This window comes from Andrena cerasifolii, chromosome 10 (assembly GCF_050908995.1).
Source record: "Andrena cerasifolii isolate SP2316 chromosome 10, iyAndCera1_principal, whole genome shotgun sequence".
Classification (NCBI taxonomy): domain Eukaryota; kingdom Metazoa; phylum Arthropoda; class Insecta; order Hymenoptera; family Andrenidae; genus Andrena; species Andrena cerasifolii.
This window is the reverse complement of record NC_135127.1, coordinates 7,951,267-7,972,621: the sequence shown is the minus strand read 5'-3', so window position 1 is coordinate 7,972,621 and position 21,355 is coordinate 7,951,267. Positions and strand designations below refer to the sequence as shown.

At 48.3% G+C, this 21,355-nt stretch overlaps 1 protein-coding gene across 1 annotated transcript in view; it reads right to left on the bottom strand.

The window, feature by feature from the left end:
* LOC143373866 (organic cation transporter protein) overlaps positions 1-11,707 on the bottom strand; it is a 42,547-nt gene extending 30,840 nt beyond the window's left edge. The window contains exon 1 of the transcript XR_013086550.1: positions 11,582-11,707. The gene's annotated coding sequence lies outside the window, so the exon portion shown is untranslated. The remainder of the gene's footprint in view (positions 1-11,581) is intronic.
* Positions 11,708-21,355: the final 9,648 nt, after the last annotated feature.

Below are 21,355 nucleotides of genomic sequence, written 5' to 3'. Positions count from 1 at the left end.
GAGTCCTTCTCTCCTTTTCAGGCCTCGTAAAAGAGGTCCTTAACGGCCGACAATGGGGCACCCTGAAATCCACACTCGAGACACGCCACGGCACAAAGCCACCAAGAATAACCCCCCTCTGTCCACCTCCCCCAGGACGCCTGTTCCCGACAATGAGCAGGATCGCGTGGAAATTCGCAGGTTCACCTCCTCCTCCCGTCTTCCTCCCTACCCTGGAGCAGGGTGGACGGAAATATTTCTTACGCTCTTTGGCCGCGTGAAACGAGGAGAAACGCCACCTGCGGCTATATACCCCTGCCTGAATGCAGGCAAATTTTCTATGGACCCCTCACGAGTATCTAATATTCGCCTCCTTTTCTCCCTTCGTTCCCGGTCGCCAACGATTCTGTTCGCGGATTGAGACGTCACGCCGGACCAATTCATTTGGAAAATGTCTACGACTCCGAGAACCGAGGCGCGGTGTCGGTTTCGACGTCCTTTCGAGGACGAGGGGCTGAAATGGATGCTTCCCGTGTTGAGAGATTCTATTTAAGCTGCAGACGTGGGGGGAATGGTACCAGTGATTTTGTGTATGGGACATTCCATGCGAACTCGGACAGATTTCGGTGTAAGTTTTCGTAGATTGCTGAAATTTTAATGTATTGTAGTCTTTAGTGATATTTAAACGTACCTCAACGGATTTTCCGAAATTTTGAAAAATGTCGATTTTACAGTTGTTTTTGAAGTTAAGTGCTAACTTTTTTTTCAATATATTATAGGTATGGAAGTAGTAAACGGATGGAGATGAGCTTCACGGTGATTATAGAGAAGACATTGAAGTTTTAAGAAAAAATTATTTCAGTTAAAAAAAAATTTTTTTTAACCATTTTTGTGCAATTATTTTAAACAAATGCAGGTTGTTAACATCGGCTGCGATTTTAAAAATCTGAAAAAGGAGAATATAGTTCTATCCCTCCCCTTGATGGACAAATTTTCAAAAATATGGACATTTTAAAATTGGCCCTGTAAAAATTGCCGAAAGTTGACGCTGCGTCGCCCAGCACCGGCTCGACTGGTCGGGCCGTGCGGTACTCGCAGCGGCCAAGCGGCTATACTAATGTCTCGTATGTATTGTGAAAAGATCCAGGACGATGAATTTTCTAATTGTTTCTTTAGTTCCTGGTATTATTCTTAATAAGAAAATTGGACTCTGTTTTCTATTGGTTTATAAAGATCGTGATTGAATTAGCGCGTACAGAGAGATATTGAAAGGACATTTTAGGGGTTGGTAGCTGGAATGTCGATAGAGGGAGTTGAGTGACTCACGATCGTGAAGTTTGTATTGCAGCCGGAGAACGGTGGATTTACTTACTCGCCCAGTTGCACGAGGATCCTGGAAAAGCCGTGAAACTGTGCACGTCATAAAGCCCATAGAAAAATCGGTGTCCACGGGAGAACACGACGCTGGTTCCACGGAAGGGGGGGTTGAAAACGATCCTCAAACGCGTCGTTCCGCCATCGGTTACGTACGCTTCCACGCCCCTGTGTACTTTATTGGGCAGAAAATTCCACGATAAAGGACGGCTGGCCCGGTCCCTTTGTGCTCCTTGCCAGGAGCAGGGGCTCCAGGATCCGAGGGAACTTTATTAAATTCGAGTTTCTGTGTCGTCGCCCGCCGTGCGGTGATACATGGCGGCACTGGACGGCGAATCGGCGAATGGAATCGCGAATCTGTTCAACATGGACAGTGGACATTGAGCAAGGGGGGACACATTGGAAATTTGAAGAGCTGGGAAGAAATAAAATCTGACGGACTTGGTGCATTGAGTAATCGAGGAGACTGAGAAACCAGAGATTCTGGGAACAGAGGGGGACATTCCGATGCATCTACTCACACTTTACCGCAACTCTATCACAATCAAAGATCTCTTCTTCGTGAAACCAAGTTCCTGAAAGTCTTCCAGCGGAGAGCTACTTTTAACGATCGACAGACACCCAGTCGTAACTGTCCGTCCATCGACATCGCGAGGAACAAATTACACGTGGTGATCGGACGAAATGAGAGAAAGTAAGCGCGTCAGGGCAACGCCAACGAAAAATCCTAATAGTCCGCATTACTAATAACGGCTACATTGGAAGGGCGTGCCAAGAGGAGCTCTAAAAGTCTCGGACAGGTAATAACTCTATCCTCTCGACTCGTTACGCCCCCCTGTCTCCCCCTGCTCCCCCCTCCCCCTCTTCAAGGCGTTCTATTATATGGGGAGGCTAACTGTGCCGACGTAACAGCGTGCAATTAAGTTAAACAATTGCCTAGGCCGCCATAAACAACCCTCCGACGTGCTTACAAATCATCATCCGGCCGGTTCCAGCATTCGTCCATGTTAAAAATCTCCCTTGCTCCGCTTCTTCTTTTTCTTCTTCCTCCTCCTCCTCCTCTCCTTCGCCTCGTTCGCCTTGCCATCCTGTTGCTCCTCTTCCTCGCGCCATCCGGCGAAATTTCAGCGTCATTTTAGAGCAGATAAACAGCCGGTAATGATATCTTGCGTCATCGACGTAACGACGTATTTCGCAAGGCACCGCCAGAGTGTATAAATTGCGGGATTAATGGAGCACCGTTGAGTAACGTCCACGAAAACGTTACTTAAGTGGACGATGAAACAGTCCTTTCAACCCCGTCGCCTTTTTCATGATAGCGGGCCATCAGAAGGTTTGATGGTTATATTTTTTTACTCGAGAGGGACGTGCCGCGGCTACGAGGTTCGGCCAGAGGGGGCATGGAGATTTGGTGCTTCAAGTAGCTTCGGCGTGAATTATATCCAGCCTTCGATGAATTCCCTCTATCAGAGATTTCTCGGATGCGAATTGAACGGGCTCGGCGAGTCCTCGGCCGTCGAAGCCTGCCATCGTCCGGCATATTCGACAAGAATAACTTTATTCGACGGCGTTCATTAGCGGGGCAGCCGCAAGAAACGGTTCGAGGGAACTCCGCAGCTTCTCTCCGGCAATTACCTAAGATTATTTATGCCCAGTGCGCGGGACTCGCCGCGGCAATAAATAAGAATAATGGCGGAGGCCATTAAGCCGATACTTTCGGTGATATTTTCTCACTGGCTGATTTCATTCGCGCACGCCTTCGTAAACACGCTGTTACGTGCAGTTTGCCCAACTCCCACGTGCGCCGCGACGCGCAGCCCCTTTTTTTTTGAATTTCCGATCGCGCGTCCCTTGAATGATGACTCGGTCAAGAGCTGGAGGGCCTTCGATGATAATCCTCTTCCGAAACGGCTCTATAGTAGACCCGCCGTAAAAAAGTCGTGAACTTTTCCAGCGCCAAACAGCTGGGGATATTTACGAAAACGCAAAAGTACCTGCTTTGCTGTTACCTGCGTAAAGAATAATGTTTCTCAAGTGTGCTAATCAAACCGATTGTCGGAATACGCGATGCCAGTCGGCTTCTGCCCGGTGCCATAAAAAAAATTGCACCCAGACACGCGTGTGCCCGCGGGACCTGCCTCTTTATGTGCAGCAGGGATCCTCGGACACGTTTTGGAGGTAATTGTCCAGGGACGCGTGAAAAGGGAAGAATGACACCGGAACGAAGCGTCTGTTTTATTCAATTATTCGAATATAAACGGCGCGCCATCCGCGACTGAGGAACTGGACTGCGCTCCTTCCGATGACCGTGTATTAGCCAAAAACGGCAGGCCCGCTCTCTTTCTTTCCGTCATAACTCGCAATAACGTCCAGGGCCTCTCCGTGTCCCCTACGGGCCTCCTCCTTTTTGCAGGCTTCTTCCTTCTGTGGACCAAAGTATATACACCGTACTTCGCTTCTTCTCCTCTTTCTTCCCGGCAATAGGGGCGCGCAAAGAACTGGGCCCTCTTAAAATCCCGCTGCTCGATCATTCCGACCGATCATTCTCGCGATTTTCGTGCGTTTAAGGGCGGCCCTTTACGGTCACGTTACTCTTCTTCGCCACGCTCGCTCGCCCATTTTCGAAACAACGAGGCCCCGCATTTGCATGATTCCTGTCGAAGGGAGGAGGGAATTCATCCTCCTGATTCCTGGTGGTACGATTCGTCTGCCTCGTCCAGAGACGTTCTTCGGCGAGTTTCAATTAGTTTAATTGTATAACGTGGTGTGTTTGAAGTTTTCTCTCTGTCTCGTGTATTCCTCCTTCCTCGCTCTTCGATCTTCTCTATTTTTCCCTTCTTTCCCCTCGGCATTATGCTAAAAAGCAGCTTTCTACTTCTGGTCCTCTCCTCGTCAGCCATAAAACACGACGTTAAACGGTTCGATTTGGGTGTCGGGCGAGAGCGAGCAAGGTTTTGCCTCCTTGTTGCGAGTATAACGAGGATTCCGCGAGGCAGAACGAAGAAACCTACAAATCATCCCGTAACGTCACACCCGAAATAGCCGGCCACCTCGTTCCTTTACGTTTTCCGGAGCGGGCTCAGCCTTTCCGGTCACTTTATTGCCCGGCACCTGCTCTCAAACCTCTCTGCTCCGTCCTGGACACCTTTCGCGTGTCGGGCCCGTCTCGGGGCATCGACAAGTCTGCGCGAGATACAAATTGGCGCTCCTTAATTCAATAAATTTTTACTCGGGGAACATTCCTCGTGAATATTATCCAGATCTCCTGAAAATTGTAGGAACCGTTCCTTTAACGAACGTTGATTCCAAAGTTCGAAAGGATGTATGCAAATTTTTCACAAAATTAAAGTGACTTTGAAAGACTTGGGGATGCAGAAAATTCAGGAATTCCAAAATTATTAATGTTGAATAGTGTCTTGCATCGGATTTCTGTTTGAAATAAAGGGGGACAAGTGAGATGTCTGTAGAATTTTCCACGAAATTGGCTAACAGCCACAGGAAGGGGAAAAGCTTTTCTTCGTGGAAAGGAAAAAGCGACAGGATGCACACGCGGGAACGAAGGATCGACCAATCGCGAGGCGACAGCGAATGGGGTCCTGTCGAACCGTCGAAACGGCCCCGAAGAGGGGCCCGAGAGAAAGAGGCCCACGGAACTGGCCTCCTCGACAGGGTCCAAACAAGCAGCGCTGGAGAGAGACAGGCGGAGTGAATAGCAGAGGAACAAATGAGTACGATGAGTTACGGCTTGGCGTAAATCTCGGGCTAATGGCTGCCTAAACGCGAAACCTGCTCGCTGCCTCCTCCACCCACTCCCCTCGTCACCACCGAGAAATTTAATAATCCAACTAATGGGCCTCTCGGTGGCTTATTATAGTTACACGCACGCTCCACGCTGGAGTCGAGGGGGTCACGATCGAGTTCCGACGTTTCGGCGGAGATTTATTGTCCCTGGACGTCGAGAAATCTTTTTTTATACCCCACCCTTCTCTTTGTTTCGTGGCCAAGACTAATCTGGATTCGTGATCGCGCAGTAATTATCTATTAGGACCTTGGATATATTAATCAGAAAAGAAAAGCAGGAAAAATTGTTGACGAAGAAGTGCTGTAATATATTTATTACGAATTAAAGAGCCATTTGTACTTCGATAATTCTGCTCCAGGTGTTGAGTGGATCGTCAAAGAGAGGAGCTTGCGGGCGAGCAGGTAAACCGAGAGGAATTCGCGCTCGAGGATTGCGCCCCTCCGACTTGCTAAAGGTGAAACCGCCTCCGCAGGTCCTGGCTGGTTTCTCAAAGGATCCTCTGCTCTCTGGCCAAGAAGAGGCCCCTCGAAGAGGGCAGTAAATCAGCCCGGCCAACGTTTACGGGGGTTTTTGGGGAATGTTGAACAAACAATTGACGGCTAATAAAGCCACGTCCACACCGCGGGGCGCCACGTGGGAAGAGATCGGATTATCTCGCGGCACAGATTCGTATCGGTGGAAACGGCTGCGTCTCTGGTCCCCGGACCAATAACAAACCCGTTTTACGTTCCACGGATCCCCGGGCAGGAATTCGGCGGGTCCCTGTACATCCTTCGACAAGTGTAGGATCGATACGGGGCAAGAGGCTTATCGTTCTGTATGAAATCATCCTACTCTAAAGGAAGGTGGTGAGAAACGCTGGAAATCCAAGGCACGCGTGGAATCTAAGGCACGCTTGATATTTAAAGAGGTGCTGGATGTTTGAAAGAGAAACCCAAAGGGGTCTGCTAAAGCTTCGACACTCCATTGTGCCTTTTTTTTAAAGAAGATCCATAATATGTGCAATCCCAAAAGCTAACTGTTCCTCACTTACAGTTTTATGATGATAAAAGAAGAACGTTGGGCCAAAGTCTCGACGATTTAAAGAAGGTGGCTGGGACATGAAAATTTCGGCTGCACGGTGCCAGGATTTCGTTTCAAAGGGACCAGTTCTGGATTGGATGGAAGGGGTGGGGACCCGCGGACCCTTAGGTGTCGGTGAGATATTAACGGGCAGCGTAAAACGTCCGGTTCATTAAATGGCAGATAAGATTGTCATAATTTATAATTTAATAACGGGCTAAAGAGGCTCATTAAAAGCGGGACGGTTTCCGAAATGCCACCATATTTATTATGGCTCGTTTGCGCGGTGGAGCCTTTATAGGCCGGCGAGGGGGAGATACGGGTAGGGGGGGCCAAAGGTGTAAGAGAGTGCGAATTAAAGAGAGCGATAAAGCAAAAAGGGGGCACGCTGGAAGCGTCACTTTACGTCCGTTTCGCGTCTCCTCGCCTCGCAATTAGGTGGTCACTCTTCGTTTCGCGCATAAAATCTTCTCACCGTTACCGTGTACCCCCTTCTCCCCCCTTCCCTAAAATTGCATATCTCTTTGCCGTAAAGAGTGCTGTTTTTTCGCTGCAGCCAGCACTTTCGTTGCACTTAAGTCGACGGTATTAAAATTCAGATGAGTCTTAATCAGTATATTATACTCTAGATTAACCCCCAGAGGGTCTACTATCAAACTGCACCGAATAGACAATTCTCTTTGTCGAGACAATGGCTGTTACAGTGCGAAGATCGCTGAACGTATAGAAAATCTAAAGCAGAATCTAACTTGAAATCGACTTGAAACAGTTCAAAGGCATCGCCGTAGAGTGTAGAGGATGCATGCGGCGGTAGGTGGGTGGTGGAGGCAGGGAGTTTGGACGTGGTCCACATTGTTGAACCTAATTAATTAAGCACGGCGCTGTGGCGGCGGCAGAATCGTAAACTTTAATAGCGAGAGCTTCGTGGAAAGAAAGGAGAGCCCACGGGGGTTTATTTACATCGCTTCCGTGGCCAACACGGAACCAGGGGGTGGAGGGGCGGTCATAAATGGCCGTTTATTACCGCGGTAATATTACCGTCCACTTAAAGGCCGCGAGGTTTTATAGGTAATAACTCATTTGGGAATTAGGCTCTTTAACACAAAGCCCTTGGTTTTCGATAAGCATCTCCCTTATTGCCCCCCGCCTTCCACTCGGAACCCTGCGTGGTCGTGGGCACGCAGGGAATTGGGGACGTGATCGATTCTAGACCGATCGTGCCCTTGGCTCCACTTTCATTCGTCATTTCTACCATTCAAGACCTTCGATCCATCTGAAAGTTGAATAAAGCGGGAGGTTTGCTCTCAGTTGCTGGTTCCTTTTCATTGCCATTGCTACTTTGGTCCGACCATAAATTCAATCGTCCAAATTCCAATGAATTGAACTGTGTGTGCTCCAAAGTGACTAAGTTCTAATGTCACGTACAGAGTTCCTCAATTTTTATAACGTCACGCGTTATGCGCTATCTCGAAGGGCCCCAAAACATTCTGTTATCGGAAGGGTTGATTTCCACGCTGCTGCACAGAAACATTACCCGCCCGGCCAGCCGCATATTTCTCTCCTTCCGACAAACCGTGGCGCGACAAACGCAACGCTGCCTCAGAAATGGCCCCCCGCCATAAAAGCGATCCATAAAAGTATTTCCACTCTTTCTGTTTATTTGTTACGCATCCACGGATCCGAAAATGCTTCTCCGGAGCACGCCTCCGATCGAGCACGGACCGACGGTTTTTCGAAACGTGCCCACGAGCCCGTAAAAGTCGAGAGCTTAAAAAGTCCTCTGCCGAAAGGGGATCGAGGTTCGAGGAAACTCGGAGAAATCCACTGGCCGAGGATAATCGTGAATTTCGGACAAAGGGACGAAGAATTCGAGGGTGCTCGAGTAAGACACCCCCTAAGGCGATCTTAACGCGGCGCGCCCCCTTAAACGATTCCCTTCGCGCTATTCTAAACAGATCTGCTCGAATTCCAGATCATTTGAAGATGATTTAAGGTAAGACACTCTCTCGTAAATAACTTCCACGGGAAAAACACTGACGCTGAAAACTTCCTTTCTATATCCTGGGAAGACTAAAGTGAAACCGCGAATGAGACGTACCTACAGCCTTTTACGGATCGCATTCGAAAATATTAAGACGCCTCGACACGATCCATAATTTCCTTTTACAGGTTTTTACGTTCCCGATGGGTCAACGAACGTGTAAAATCACCGTCGAACAGAGGCGCTGTGGCGGAGAGAGGAGGGCGAAGGGGAATAAGGAGAGGGAGAAGGAGGCATCGCGGGGGGAGGTCGCGCTAATCTTGCGATCGAGTAATCGTTTGTGTTTTATCGTTCCGCGAAGGCGATTTCTCTCCACGGAGGCAAATCGATTCATCGATCGATCGATTGTCGATGGCGATCACGTTGATCGCCTCTTGTTTACATACTTCAGCGGTGACCACTTCTGAATATGAATCTCTCGCCTTCCACCTTTACGCACGTTCTCGAAAATCATGTAGAACATCGCTCAAACTTCCTTCGCGTTACTCGAGCCCTTTTTTCGAATCTAAACTTCAGGGATTCCCAACAATCGAGCGCCATCAAATTCTTAATTCTTAAAAATTCTGCCAATATTTCGTTTCCAAACATTTTAGAGAAATCTATTTTCTATGGTTCGAAAGAAATCGAAGGAATTGAAAGAGATCTCCTATAATACCCCTAATTTAAGCAACAAATATTTCAGCCAAGCCATCAATTAACTGTACACCAATTGGAAATCGAGACGTTAATTAGTTTCGAGCTAATCTCGACGTCGTAAGTCACGCGTCAAGCTGTATAAGCAGCCAGATAACCGAGCTACACTCGTCGCGCGGAGGCACTGTTAACGGCAGCTTACAAAGTCGTCGTTAAAAGCAAACCTCGAGGTAGAAGGAACGAGATAAGATATGGTGGAGGCTCGGGGACGCCGAGGAGGACCGAAAATCGGTAGGCTAACCTGTACAAAACGCCAGTTAATCCGATGGTTCGTTGTATCAGTGAGCTGTCGGATTAGATTAGAGGTGGTGCAGGAGCAAGGACCACCAGCCACGGACGGATGCTTGCCGATCCCACGTCAAACCTAAACGTCGTCCCCTTTCCTCCTAAAACTTCTTTTTACTCCGAGGAACGGATCTCCACTGAACTTTGTATGATTAAAGTGTGATGAAGAAGTTGATGAGTTGTTATATATTGCAGCGTTCCTCCTTTTCTTCTGTTTCTAAAGGGGCACTAGGGGTGCCGCTACTTAAAGGGGGTCAGCGAAGGCTTCGAAGGGTACAGAAAATTAGCAAATCTCATTCCTCTGGTAAACAAGCAGAACTCGGTGCCCTTTATTAAATAGAAAACAGTGGAAAAGGTAATGAAGCGTGGAGCAAAGGGGAACATAAACTCTCAAGATCAAACTACTGTGCGTCACTCGCAACTCAGAAGATACTAGAATCTCGAAAGCGTAGATTTCTCGCGTCATCCACGTGAGAACGCTTCCGCGCGCGGCTTCCGGGGCCCTTCTCTCTAAAGTCACCGTGCACAGCTCGTAAAACCAACATTAACCAACAATGACAAGCTTGACGTTTCAATCCGCCCCATTGAGGGGACCAACAGAGAGAGAGAAACCGCGGAATCTCGTTCCACTCTGCCCCCTTTGTCCGTGCCCGCCTCCTCCCTCGCGCGCAGCTTTCCTCGGTTATTTCGCATCTGCGGCTCGCACGAGAGCACGCAACAATGGCCCCTCCAAATATTTATTTTTTCCCTAACGGGCCGACGGTCAGCCTGAATGGCCACGATAATCTCGTTAACCGCGACAATGCGGCCGAGCCGAGCCACGGTTTTGACTACAGAGCAAAGTTAAGAGGCTCCAGGATGCGTTTTCTTCTTTCCACGCTCTCTGTACCCATCCTGGTCCTTGACGCCCTTCCTTGGAAGCAGATCTAATTTTCTGATTTCCGAAATGTCCGCGCGGCTGCCACGCACCTTTGTGGAATTCGTGGAAGAGGTAGACATGGATTTCTGGATCTTTGAAATGATTGTGGTTTTCTTTGGGATTCTTGGTGAAAGATGAAAGTGGACCGGGGTTTGGAAAGTCAGCTCCATTTGTCGTGGGATATTCGCGAGTTTTGATTGATGGATCGCGGATGTTTTTAATTGAATTATAATTGGAAATTGAAGGGGGTAAACGTTTATGATGGAGCAAGTCGTTTGAAGTACATAATGATATGTTTTAATGGAGGATTATGTGGCGTGTTTCTTGGCCAAAATCTCCATGTAATTTTTTCGTCATTATCTCTAGTATCTTTCCTGGTTGCACGGAGAATCCCTGAATGTGGATGCCAGCTCGTCCGCAAGACGTGCGAGGAATTCGTGCGAATTCGAGGAAAAGGACACGGACCAAAAACAAGAGTCCTGTTTGTGAAGACTCCTTTCGTTTCTCTCGATTAGGGAGCATCGCAGAATTGTTTTCGTGCCATCTAATTGCTTAAAACTTTCTTCAGACACAAGTTTCTCATTTAACTCTTGCCGGATTCAATTCGGCAAACAATTCGATACGTGTTTCGACGAATAATTTTGAGAAAATGGTACCTAAGGAGGGGGGTAATTCATCGATCCCTCGATCACGTCTCTACACCCACTAATGTATCCCCACTTTAACGAGGTAAACTAAACAGAAACGTTCGTCAAAACGCAACGAGAATTGGCAAGAGACTCGAGGGTGGTCGTTGGCATTTTTTGGCATCGTCATTAACGACTTCGCCCTGCCAGCGAGACGTTCGAGGAATCGATTATGACGACGTGGACGCGTGCTGGCATCCCTGAACAGGGTCACACACGCCTCTTTCACGTTTTAGATATGATTTCAAACGATCACGCAACGTTTATGGCGAGAAAGAAGACATGTGCGCGAGAAGTGAATGGAAATTGATATTTAACCCTTAACTCGTAGCCTCGTATACTTTATTAAACATTACCAAAGGTCTAAAGAAATACTATCCTTTCGCAGACCTTTTTCCCTAATCCTGCACCCACTTTATTTATTTCTAATAAATCCTTTCCATTCGACTTAACGATATACTGATAATTAAAATTCTTACACCTTATCACTTATTCATATACAACAGATAATGAGAGAAAATTCAAGAATAGCGAAATCTATTCTCTTTTCACTAAAGCTACTATATCAGTTACAATATATAAAATACAAACTGGCTTCCAAGATCTGAAATTAACTTCCAAGAATTCTTTACGATCAACTCAGAGACGCTAAGAATACTAATGCTCGCCTAAGGTCGCAATTCTTCGGCGATTACATCATCAAATAACATTACCAATAAATAATAAGAGAAAGAACTCACCCTGCAGTACACTCATCGGCAACAGCGTCCAGAAAGGAAGAAGGAAGTCGCCTCGATACCCAGAGTCAAAGAATCAGCCATCCCAGCTTCTCCAAAATAGCGGCAACCACTTATCACCGGGCAACCGCTACCGATCCGTTACGTATAAAGGCTCGCGATATACTAAATGCTCGATAAAGCGGCCTACCTGTAAGGACAGAAACAATCAGCCGCGAGTCAGGTAGGAACGCTGTAGAATTTCGAGCAGCGAGCCGAGTGTAGGACATTGAAAAAAAAAGGCGATGGGAAGCCTCGATCCTACGTTCAAATGTTTACGTGAAATTTCATTTCCTCCAGCCCGGTACCACCAATTAGACTCGCGTTAACAGCTGCATAAATGAATATTAATACACCGTGAAACGAACACGTACCGTCTCACCAACTTCGTTACTAAACAATTACGATAACGCGCTACTTCGGCCTGCAAATAATTAATTTTTGTAACGAATTACATGCCCCGTCGTGTACGCTTGGGAATATCGTTTTTTATGCGTTCGTTTTAATTGCGCTCGTGGAATGTTAAGTTTATTTTGAACTCGGGGAAGAATTTTCTCGTGGGGCAATGAAAGTTTTCATTAGCTTCTCGATGATGTATTTACTTTGTAATTGGACGAAATTAGAGAGGAGAGTATTATTATAATGTTGAAATAAAATATGATGGATAGCAAGCAATATTTCATTTGCACGTTTATGCGAATGCAATTCTCCCTGGATATTCTTCGAGTCAGTTAACAGTCCGTTTCAATTACAGAGCACGATATTCCTAACAAGTGCCCATTTGTTTCGCCGATTATATCTGGAAATTTATTCCACCAAAGGGTAGTGGAGCTCGGCATGAAAATTTACCTGGCTGCCGGCAGTCCGCTGTGGAGGCAGCTTAATAAGCTGCACCTTGCACCGTAAATATGCGTCACACGCGGCGTACAAGCGATTCCGCGCATATTGCCAATCTTCGGCGAGGGTGGACGATGCAGGGTGACTCCCCCTCGCCCGCTTTCGCTACATGGGTGGCAACAGGGAATATTCCTGTCATGCAACGGACGCCGATAATGGTTAAACACGCTTAACCACCGCTACGTGATGTCTCACATCCACCAAGAGTTATTGACCAATCGAAAATCCGCGCGTTTTCTCAACCCTACGATTCTCACCTGCTAAGAATATTCTTTCCACGATTAAACGCAGAATCTTTGATAAAAGGCGTAGAAAGAGTCTTGGGGAGAAACTATAGAATAACTTCAAAGGGGTAATCGATGAACTTGCTAGACAAACTCTGCTACCATTTGCGTTTGACTCGAGAACATGGTCCCGCACGAAAATCGTTCACCTTCAGCGCCCACCGTAAAACCACAGCGGGCCCCCGAGGCCCAACGCTGTCCCCGATACCACTCTCCAAACGCGGAGCGCGAAAAATTAATTTCCGGGTTCCACAGCGATCCCGGCACAGACTCTCCACGCTGATTAAAACCTGCCCCCGTCGAATCTGCATAAACTGGATAAAGGAATCTCGTTAGTATTACCATAATGTCATCGAATTATCAACGCCTGTAACCCGTGGACGCCTCGCTCCCCCGAATGTCCAGGGTATCTTCTGCCGCTCTGTGTGTGCGCGGCCGTGCGTGTGCGTGCGTGCGTCCGCGTGCGCTCACGAGGCACGCGGCATCGGCCATAAATAATGCATGGGCATCGTCGTGTCCCGGTCTGTAATTTGATTGCGGAGGCGTCGATTTAAAAGTTTGGCGCCCACCTTCCTCACGGACGCGACCATAATGGCACCTACACGCACCGTAAGGCCGGTGAACGGGGGACCGGGGGACGGTTTCGAAGGTTCCGCGGCTCGGTGCAGCGGGTCGATGGGAGAAGGCCAGATCGATGGGTGCCGTCAGAGGAGGGTGGAAAAAGGGGGGTCGGGGGGGTGGTACCGTGTATCGGTCGAGACAATCACACCATTGTTGCTGGCGGTACGTGTAATTAACGATACCATCGTTCGAGAATTATTCATTTATCATCGATCCGGCTCGTCCTCCTGTCCTTTAAGCGACTTCGGGGTGTGACGCCTCTCCGAAATCGCCGATCGCTAAATATTCCCGACCCCTTCGAACGTTCGCCCCCAGAGAGACGGAAGATGACGTCGAGAACGTCACGCGACATCCCGAAAGTCCGATACACAAGGATCCACGGTCCAACGCCCAAAGGCAGACTTCCTACCCAGCCTGGTCACGAATGTCAGTCACACACGGACAATATTTCAAGGCGGCCCAGCCTCGGGCAGCTCGTCCATTCGCGCGTTTTGTTTATGGTGGTCCTAACTCGGTCCCCGAGTTAGGTACACAGGGCGTGCACACGATTCGTGATTAATTGGCAGGCTTCCAGGTAGACGGCGACGTTAGCCGGTGGCGAAGGGGCACGAAGACCAGCCAGCCTTCCGTTCGCGCCGTCCATTGTTCCATGATTAATCATCCATCGGATAAGTCACCGTTCTTTCGTGGTAAAACCGTCGTTTCGATGTCCCGCGTGTTCTTACCACCGGCCCGTCGATCGATCGGCACCGATTATACCGCGTTCATCCGCGACTGCCGTCCGCGATCGCCTGTCCAGCAGAGCACGCGAGGCGACGTAAGCGATTGCGCGGTTAGAGATTCTTTTAACGGACCGTCGTTGACATTTTCGCGACGTTTATTGCCTAGGCCGTTTATTGCATCCACTTCCGAGCGACGTATCGCCTCTGGGGGTTGGTAAACTATGGCGATCTTCCAGGACAGCTGTGCCTCTCGTCAGAAGAAAGCTGGAACATTAATCAGGCAGTCCCAGTGTTGTATTAGGTTGTTGCGAATGAAACGGCCGTTTTCTGCAATTTAAACTTCTCGGATTTGTAGCTTAGCTCTTTCCGTGCAGATGGTGTTGTATTTGTATCGTTTGAAAAGTACATGTCTCACGCGTGATTTGGCGTGTATAATTTCTGTTACGTTGTGCAGTATACGTAATTAAAAACCGTTTTAACTGATCATGGAAAATAAGGAAATTCGAATAATTTAGTTGTATGAGTTCAAACTTGGTCACAGTACGGCTGAGGCAACGCGGAATATAAATACTGCTTTCGGCAATGGTACTGCAAGTGATCGGACCACTAGGCGTTGGTTCGAAAAATTTCGTTCTGGTGATACAGACCTCGAAAATATGCCTCGCCGCCATAAGCCAACAGTTATCGAAAACACTATTTTGAAAGACATGGTTGAAGAGGATTTACGCCTAACTGTTTGGGAAATCGCAGTGAGAACGAATATTCAACTGTTTCCCGACATCTACAGGCCATGTAAAGTAAAAAAAGCTGGACAAATGAGTCCCACATGAACTTACTGAAAACAACAAAATCCGCTGCTTGGAGATCAGTTCTTCTTTGTTTTCTCGTCATAATAATGAAGGCATATTACAAAGACTAATTACTTGTGACGAGAAAAATTTTTTTTCAAGCACCTAGATAGCTTTTTGATTGGAAAAGTGTTTCGAGAAGAAATGGATGTAAAAACTGCATTCGCTGAATTTATTGCCTCTCGTACTCTGGATTTCTTTCAGAAAGGCATTGGTGCAGTTATTTCGCGCTGGGAGAAGCGTATTGAGGTCGATGGTGACTATTTCGATTGATGAAATACGTATTAGGTTTGTCAAGTAAAAGTTCAAATTAAAAACTCAGAAACGGCCATTTCATTTGCAACAACCTAATAGAAATCGTGGCCGTTGGCCAACTCGGTATCCGCGCGGGGATCGGATTTTTCGCCGGGGCCGGACCGATCGCAGAAATTTTGCGAATCCCAATAAAACCGTGTCGGGCAAACACGTGTCGGCTCGCCACGAAATGCGAGAAATGTCTGTCGAGGGAGACCGGCTCGAATCTTCGCGGCCGATCTCTTCGCCGCGCCGAGGACGGAACACGGCCGTCGCCGTCGTCCTCATGGCCGAGCCAGTTCCTAGGGCCGAAAACTTTTATCGCCCCTCTCGCTGGAATTTCCGTGCTCGTGTCGGTCAAGAGCGACCATTTTCTGCTTGGTCCACGCGAGAATTATCGCGCGGGCTCCGCCGAAAATTCAACGCTGCCCGCGCGGCTCGAGAGGTCCCTTTTGCAACCCCGGGCACGAATGTCCCTCAATCGTTGCATCGTTATGGGCGGTAATTCGTGAGGAATGTTAAACGAGGCGTCGCGCCGTCAATTTCACCCAAACTCCTTCGCAGGCAGGACATGGGGCGAGACTAATGTCTAGGGCCATTCTACTTGTGCTCGATGGAAGCAGTGGCGATTAGTATTCCGCCCGGATCGATTCTCACGCGTTCCAGCGCGACTTCCTTCGCGCGTGACGCGTATCCACCGAATTATCGGCGGGAATCTGGCTGGAAAATGGCCGATCGATCAGCTACGCGGGGTAATATGACGGGGGCCAGCCGCTGCTGATGCGCCGACCACGCTCACTTCCGGCTTCTGAACGGACCGTGCCCACTCTGTGTCTGTTCGCCAGGGGCTTCCGCGATTGCCGATGCAACCGGCGTCCTGACAACGGTTGAACGATGCAGACGGTGTCAACGGTAAATGGTTATGACGGGGACGCTTTTGAATCGTTGATGCCCATGATGTCACATTACAGGGGAACGGTGGTCGTCGACGAGTCTATAACTCGACGGCCCACGGTCCCAGGCGAAGCTACCACGTATACTACGTGGTACCGATCGTCCGCCATCGAGACGATTTCATTTCGACACGATCGAATTCGAGGGCTTGGCCGTTTCGCCCTCCTGTGAATATCAAAGGAGCCAGTGGGCGAGTTGTGACGCGCGTCTCGTCCCAATTGGGCTCGGGTTTCTTCAAGCTAATGAGAAGACTGATTCCTAGGCGTGATTGGAGCTTCAATTCGAGGGAGTTGGATTAGGGGGACGGAGGAGCGAATGGAATTCCTTCGGTAGGGTAATGTAGATACCGGGGAAATAATACACGAGTCTGTATACAGTCCATCTCGGGCAGATAAGAGAGCCTCGCCTCGTTTCCTGCTGGAGATGACAGGAAACCATGTCATGGCACAATGACAGACGATAATCTTACATCCTGTACACGTAAGGGACTCGTAATGAGCTATTAATTAGAAGATAAGCACGCTTAGATACGGAGATACTCTGATAGCTTTTCCCTAATTGTGAATCGCGTGGGTGGACTAGCGTTTCGATTTGGCAGGGGAACGGAAGGAAGCGTGTAGGTATGCAGATATAGGAAATCTAGGAGAGAGAAAATAGGAATTCTCGCACGTTTAGAATTTTAGAAATTCAGGGACATTTTTGCTGAAGCAAGAATAACGAGTTAAAACTTCCAATTGCTTGCTCCTCACAGTCGAGCCTTCAACTGTTGTCCAGCAGGGGCCAACGATCGAAGAAATTTTCTCGGGCTACTATCGTAACATGATATCCAGCAATTTACGACGACCATTTCGTAAGAGGACGTACGGTTATTTTTTTTCCTTGTTTCTGGAACGATATCGGGGCGATTACGAAAATAGATGTAATGATGTAATGGTAACGTCCACGGTGGAGGAGAGGAGTAAGGGGGAAATCAGTCGTAATGGCGCATAATCGTAGCGATAAAGTGTTTTGATAATTTATTCATGGAGGCTTCGCGGAGAAACGCGAGAAAGGTATCGGGTGACTCGTTGGAATCTCGTTATTTTTTACGGGTGAAATAACGCCGGGGACTAGCCGTATCTCTTATTGGCCCTTGTCAGTCGAACATAACGCTTCGACGCGGCGCGTAAAGTAACTGTAACACGAAATGAAGCATTCCAATTTATTCCCGAGTCCCTAAACGACTGGCCCACGGCGTCGTTTCATTCGAAGGCCTCCGCACGGATTACCTTCGATAACCATCTGATGAATCCTAATCACCGTACACAGCTGCGCGAGTCAATTTCACCCTTAACGCCCCTTCCAGTCAAATAAAAAGAAATGTAAACGTATAGTGCTCGGGGGATATAAAAATTGGCAATATTTCTGTTAAACTGTTCCTGCTGCTAGAAGAATCACGAGTGTCTAACAAAGTTGTTACCGTGTAGAAGTGACGCGAACCCCAATCCCGAAATCTTACTCGAATTCGAAACGCTGCCCCGCCCGCAATTCACAATCAGCCGAAAGTTTCACGCGAGCCCGTGCTGGCAGGGGAGCAAAGACAAGGAGGATACTCCTTATTGGAAGGGAAGCCCAATCAAACTCCCATGATTCCGAATTAGCAGATGCTTTCGCCAGATCGAATGGGCGCCCCGTGGCGAGCCCCGAACAGAAACCCCATGGAATGCACGCTCGACCTTAAGATATTCACGACAACTATATTAGCCGCTTCAGATAGGATCGGCATCATACTGCGCCAGCGACACGCTTAACCCTGAGCAAGGTCCACCTTCTTCCACTCCCCAGTCCCCCAGCGACCTGGTCACCCCGCCACGGATTTGATTTATACGGATGATCGTCTTCTTTAACACTTTCGCTCGCAAATTCCCCTCGAAGCCCAACTCCCGGCGGTTCCCCCCCCGACTCTGGCCAAGTGTGAGCAATCCACTTGACTTATTGGGACAGTGCTCGATTCACGTTGAGTTTGACGCATTAGCTTTGATTCCTAATGGGTTTTAATGGGTCCATGGGTAACTTGAGAGATAGTGGAAGCTGAGCTTTGTTTCCTTGGAGTCATAGGAGTGGGTTGAATAATTGAACTCTGTAGAGACTGTAGAGACAAGTGATTGCTGCTACAATTAGTACCACGAAACGCGTATTTAAATAAAAAAGACACCCAAGCACCGAACATTCCTCCACCGTTACCTGCTAAAACAGGAGACCGTTCACGAGGGGCCTCGTTGCGCATACCCGGCTAATTAACGATCTTCCCCCTAAAATTAAATGATACCAATAAATTCCACTGGTGAGGCTCGCGGATGTCCGTAAACGGTGCAGGGAACGATGAAAATCGAATTCGTCCAGCCGTGTCTGGTAATTGAATAAAAGGGCTTCGACGTCCCATGGCGTCGAGGTGTGATCAGGCTCGCTCAGCATGACGCGCGAGTCCTCTCGCGAGATCAGAGCGGATTCCATCTGATCCTGGACCCTTATTTGCGATGCAATAAGAATTGTCAATTTTCTGAGCGCGTCGAGTGTTCCTTCATTTGCAAGATCGTTGCTTCGTCAAAATTATCATTAAAGGATTGCTTACCTTAAAATCTTCCCTACAAGTTCCGTCGATTAAGGGAGTGGAAAGGTTGTGATTACTTCTGGAAACGAGAGTTACTAGCTGACAGACGTTGCTGGTAGATGATTCTGATCGTTCAGTCACTCGCGGAAAGCCCACGAAATCGCATCGATACCGAGGCGACGAGGGATAGTGGATGAATTTCGACGTCCGTGCGCGAGGATTATTCGACGCGGAGAAATTGTCCACGGCCCAAAGGGGGATGCTGCGCGCTTAAGAAACGGAGGGGGCAGAGGGGAGCGAGGGAGGAACGCGTCGTTCGGCGAATTAGCATGTAAATCCGTGGTATTAAGACGTCGCTGGTAGCGCGGGATGATGAAACGCTCCGTCCCGGGCATTGTTAATCACGGAATTAGCATATGAAATCTGTATTATACACGGAGGCAGCCCGAGCTATCGAGCGAGTGGGATGCACGGGAGTATAAAGTATAAACCCTCAGCGCGATGATACGGCCAGTGCCGGATCCTCTATGTCCAGAGACCCTCCGCTTCCTCCGAAGGAAGTTGACGCTTCCTCCAAAAGGAAAACGTCGCTTTGCGTTGGACAACATCGATTGGATCAGTTGCGACTAGCCGATTGGGAAAGCCTGGAGCCACGAATGTGTACAAGTCACGTGCCTGAACGATTACTGTAGTAAAGAAGAAAATTACACAGAATACTACGATATTTTATTTCTCGGGAGATGCCTGACAAGAGGAAGTCACGTCTCGAAGAGGCAGTCTTTGCATGGGAATAGAATATTAATTCTATGATATTGGAATGGTCCCTGGCTAGTGACTTTTATTGGAAGAAGAGTGGTGGTCATCCAGTGACCAGAGAGGTGTGATGCACCGAGAGGAGCAGGGCAAGCAGGAATGCACCCACGTGGCTGCGCGATGCACGAATCCCTGTCACGAATGCACCGGGTGTACAATAATAAATAAGAGGGATCTCTATCAGATCCCACGCAGACCCCTACGGCTACCAGCGGCCATTATAATACCCGTAAGCTGATTAGTCGCTCGAAATTTGTCCACGTTCTTATAATTGGCTCAATGAGCAGGTTGCCCGATTAACGGGCCCCCACGAGATTCCTTAGCGCCTTTTTCTTCTTTCCTCCTCCGTATTTCCGTTTCCCCGTCTTCTTCGGCCGCGGAATGTATCCTCGGCAGCCCTTTTGTAAACAAGAAATCAAGGGATAACAGTGGAGGATTGATTTCCAAACTCTTACTCGTGTCGCAGAAATTGCACACAAAAGTAGGTTAATGAATCTGTATGGTCCTAGTTTCTAATTATCGCCCTGCAGGGCTGTGAATCGATTTACTAAATCTCAATTGAGCTTCACTCAGTTAAATTTACAAGAAGGAGGTTCTGCTTCTGCGTGTTATAACACGATTAATACAATTATAAGTAATGAACCCCCAAAGATAAGTGGTACGAGTCAATGATTCAAATTACCATTGAATACAACAAACACCCACCCTAAAAATCCCTTAAAATGATGTGAAATTCGTAAGCAAATAACAACGTCCTAGGTACATCTTCTCTGAAACAGAAGAGCGAATGAAACTGGACACTACAAACGTTTACTCGCACCACTTAATATTCTAAACATCTCCGGTATGCCGAAAGGAATCAAATCGTTCCCCTCGGTATGGAGAGAATATTCCCGCGAGGGTGCACGAAATTGAAAAATCGTCGATCCTTCCGGTGTGCACGCCCCTTAAGACCCGGTATTTATTCAGCGGCCGAGTCGAAAAGCCCCGGGCGGGAACAAAACGCGCAACAAATAGGAGTTAATCGGCTGGCTGCATCGATACTAAACGCGCCTCGGCTCATTGTGTGGAGGCAAACGCCTGCTCGATATAATTGGCCTCTAATTAGAGTCCAGCAAAAAGTGAACTCATCCCCCGTACCCCTGATCCCCCCCTCGAACCCCGTCCCAGCCACGCGCAATTCTTCCTCGTCCGTTCGACGTCTCGTTCGTCCCTTCCTTCACCCACTTTCCTCCCTTCTTCATCCTCCTTCGAGTCCTTCGCCTCCTCGTCCCTCTTCGGTGCGCCTCTGCTCCTCTCAACCCCGCTCCATGGCGTTTCACCTTCGCGTGTGCGCAACGGCGTAATCGACGGTTTCCCGAAACTCGAAAATGGAAGCCCAAGTAATTACGGTGCTAAAGGCATACCGACGATGCGTTTAGTCCATTCTTCTTGGCCCCTTCTTCTTCTTTTTCCTGGTAAACAGTTCCTGAGGACCTCTGGGGTCTTGCGCTCGGAGTAAGAGGAAACGGTGGTGGGACTTCGATTGCTAGGTTCTTCATAAAGGTTTGTGGTGATGTTGAAGGGATTAAGAGTAGCGATTGTTTCTTAGCATCCTTCGCAGCTTTTCCTGTTGACCCAATTTCGTCACAATTGCTCCAGACCCCTGACTGTCATTCTACTTATGATAGCTCGCATGCAGGATGACGATGCTCGTGAAAGCGCACCCGGTCTAC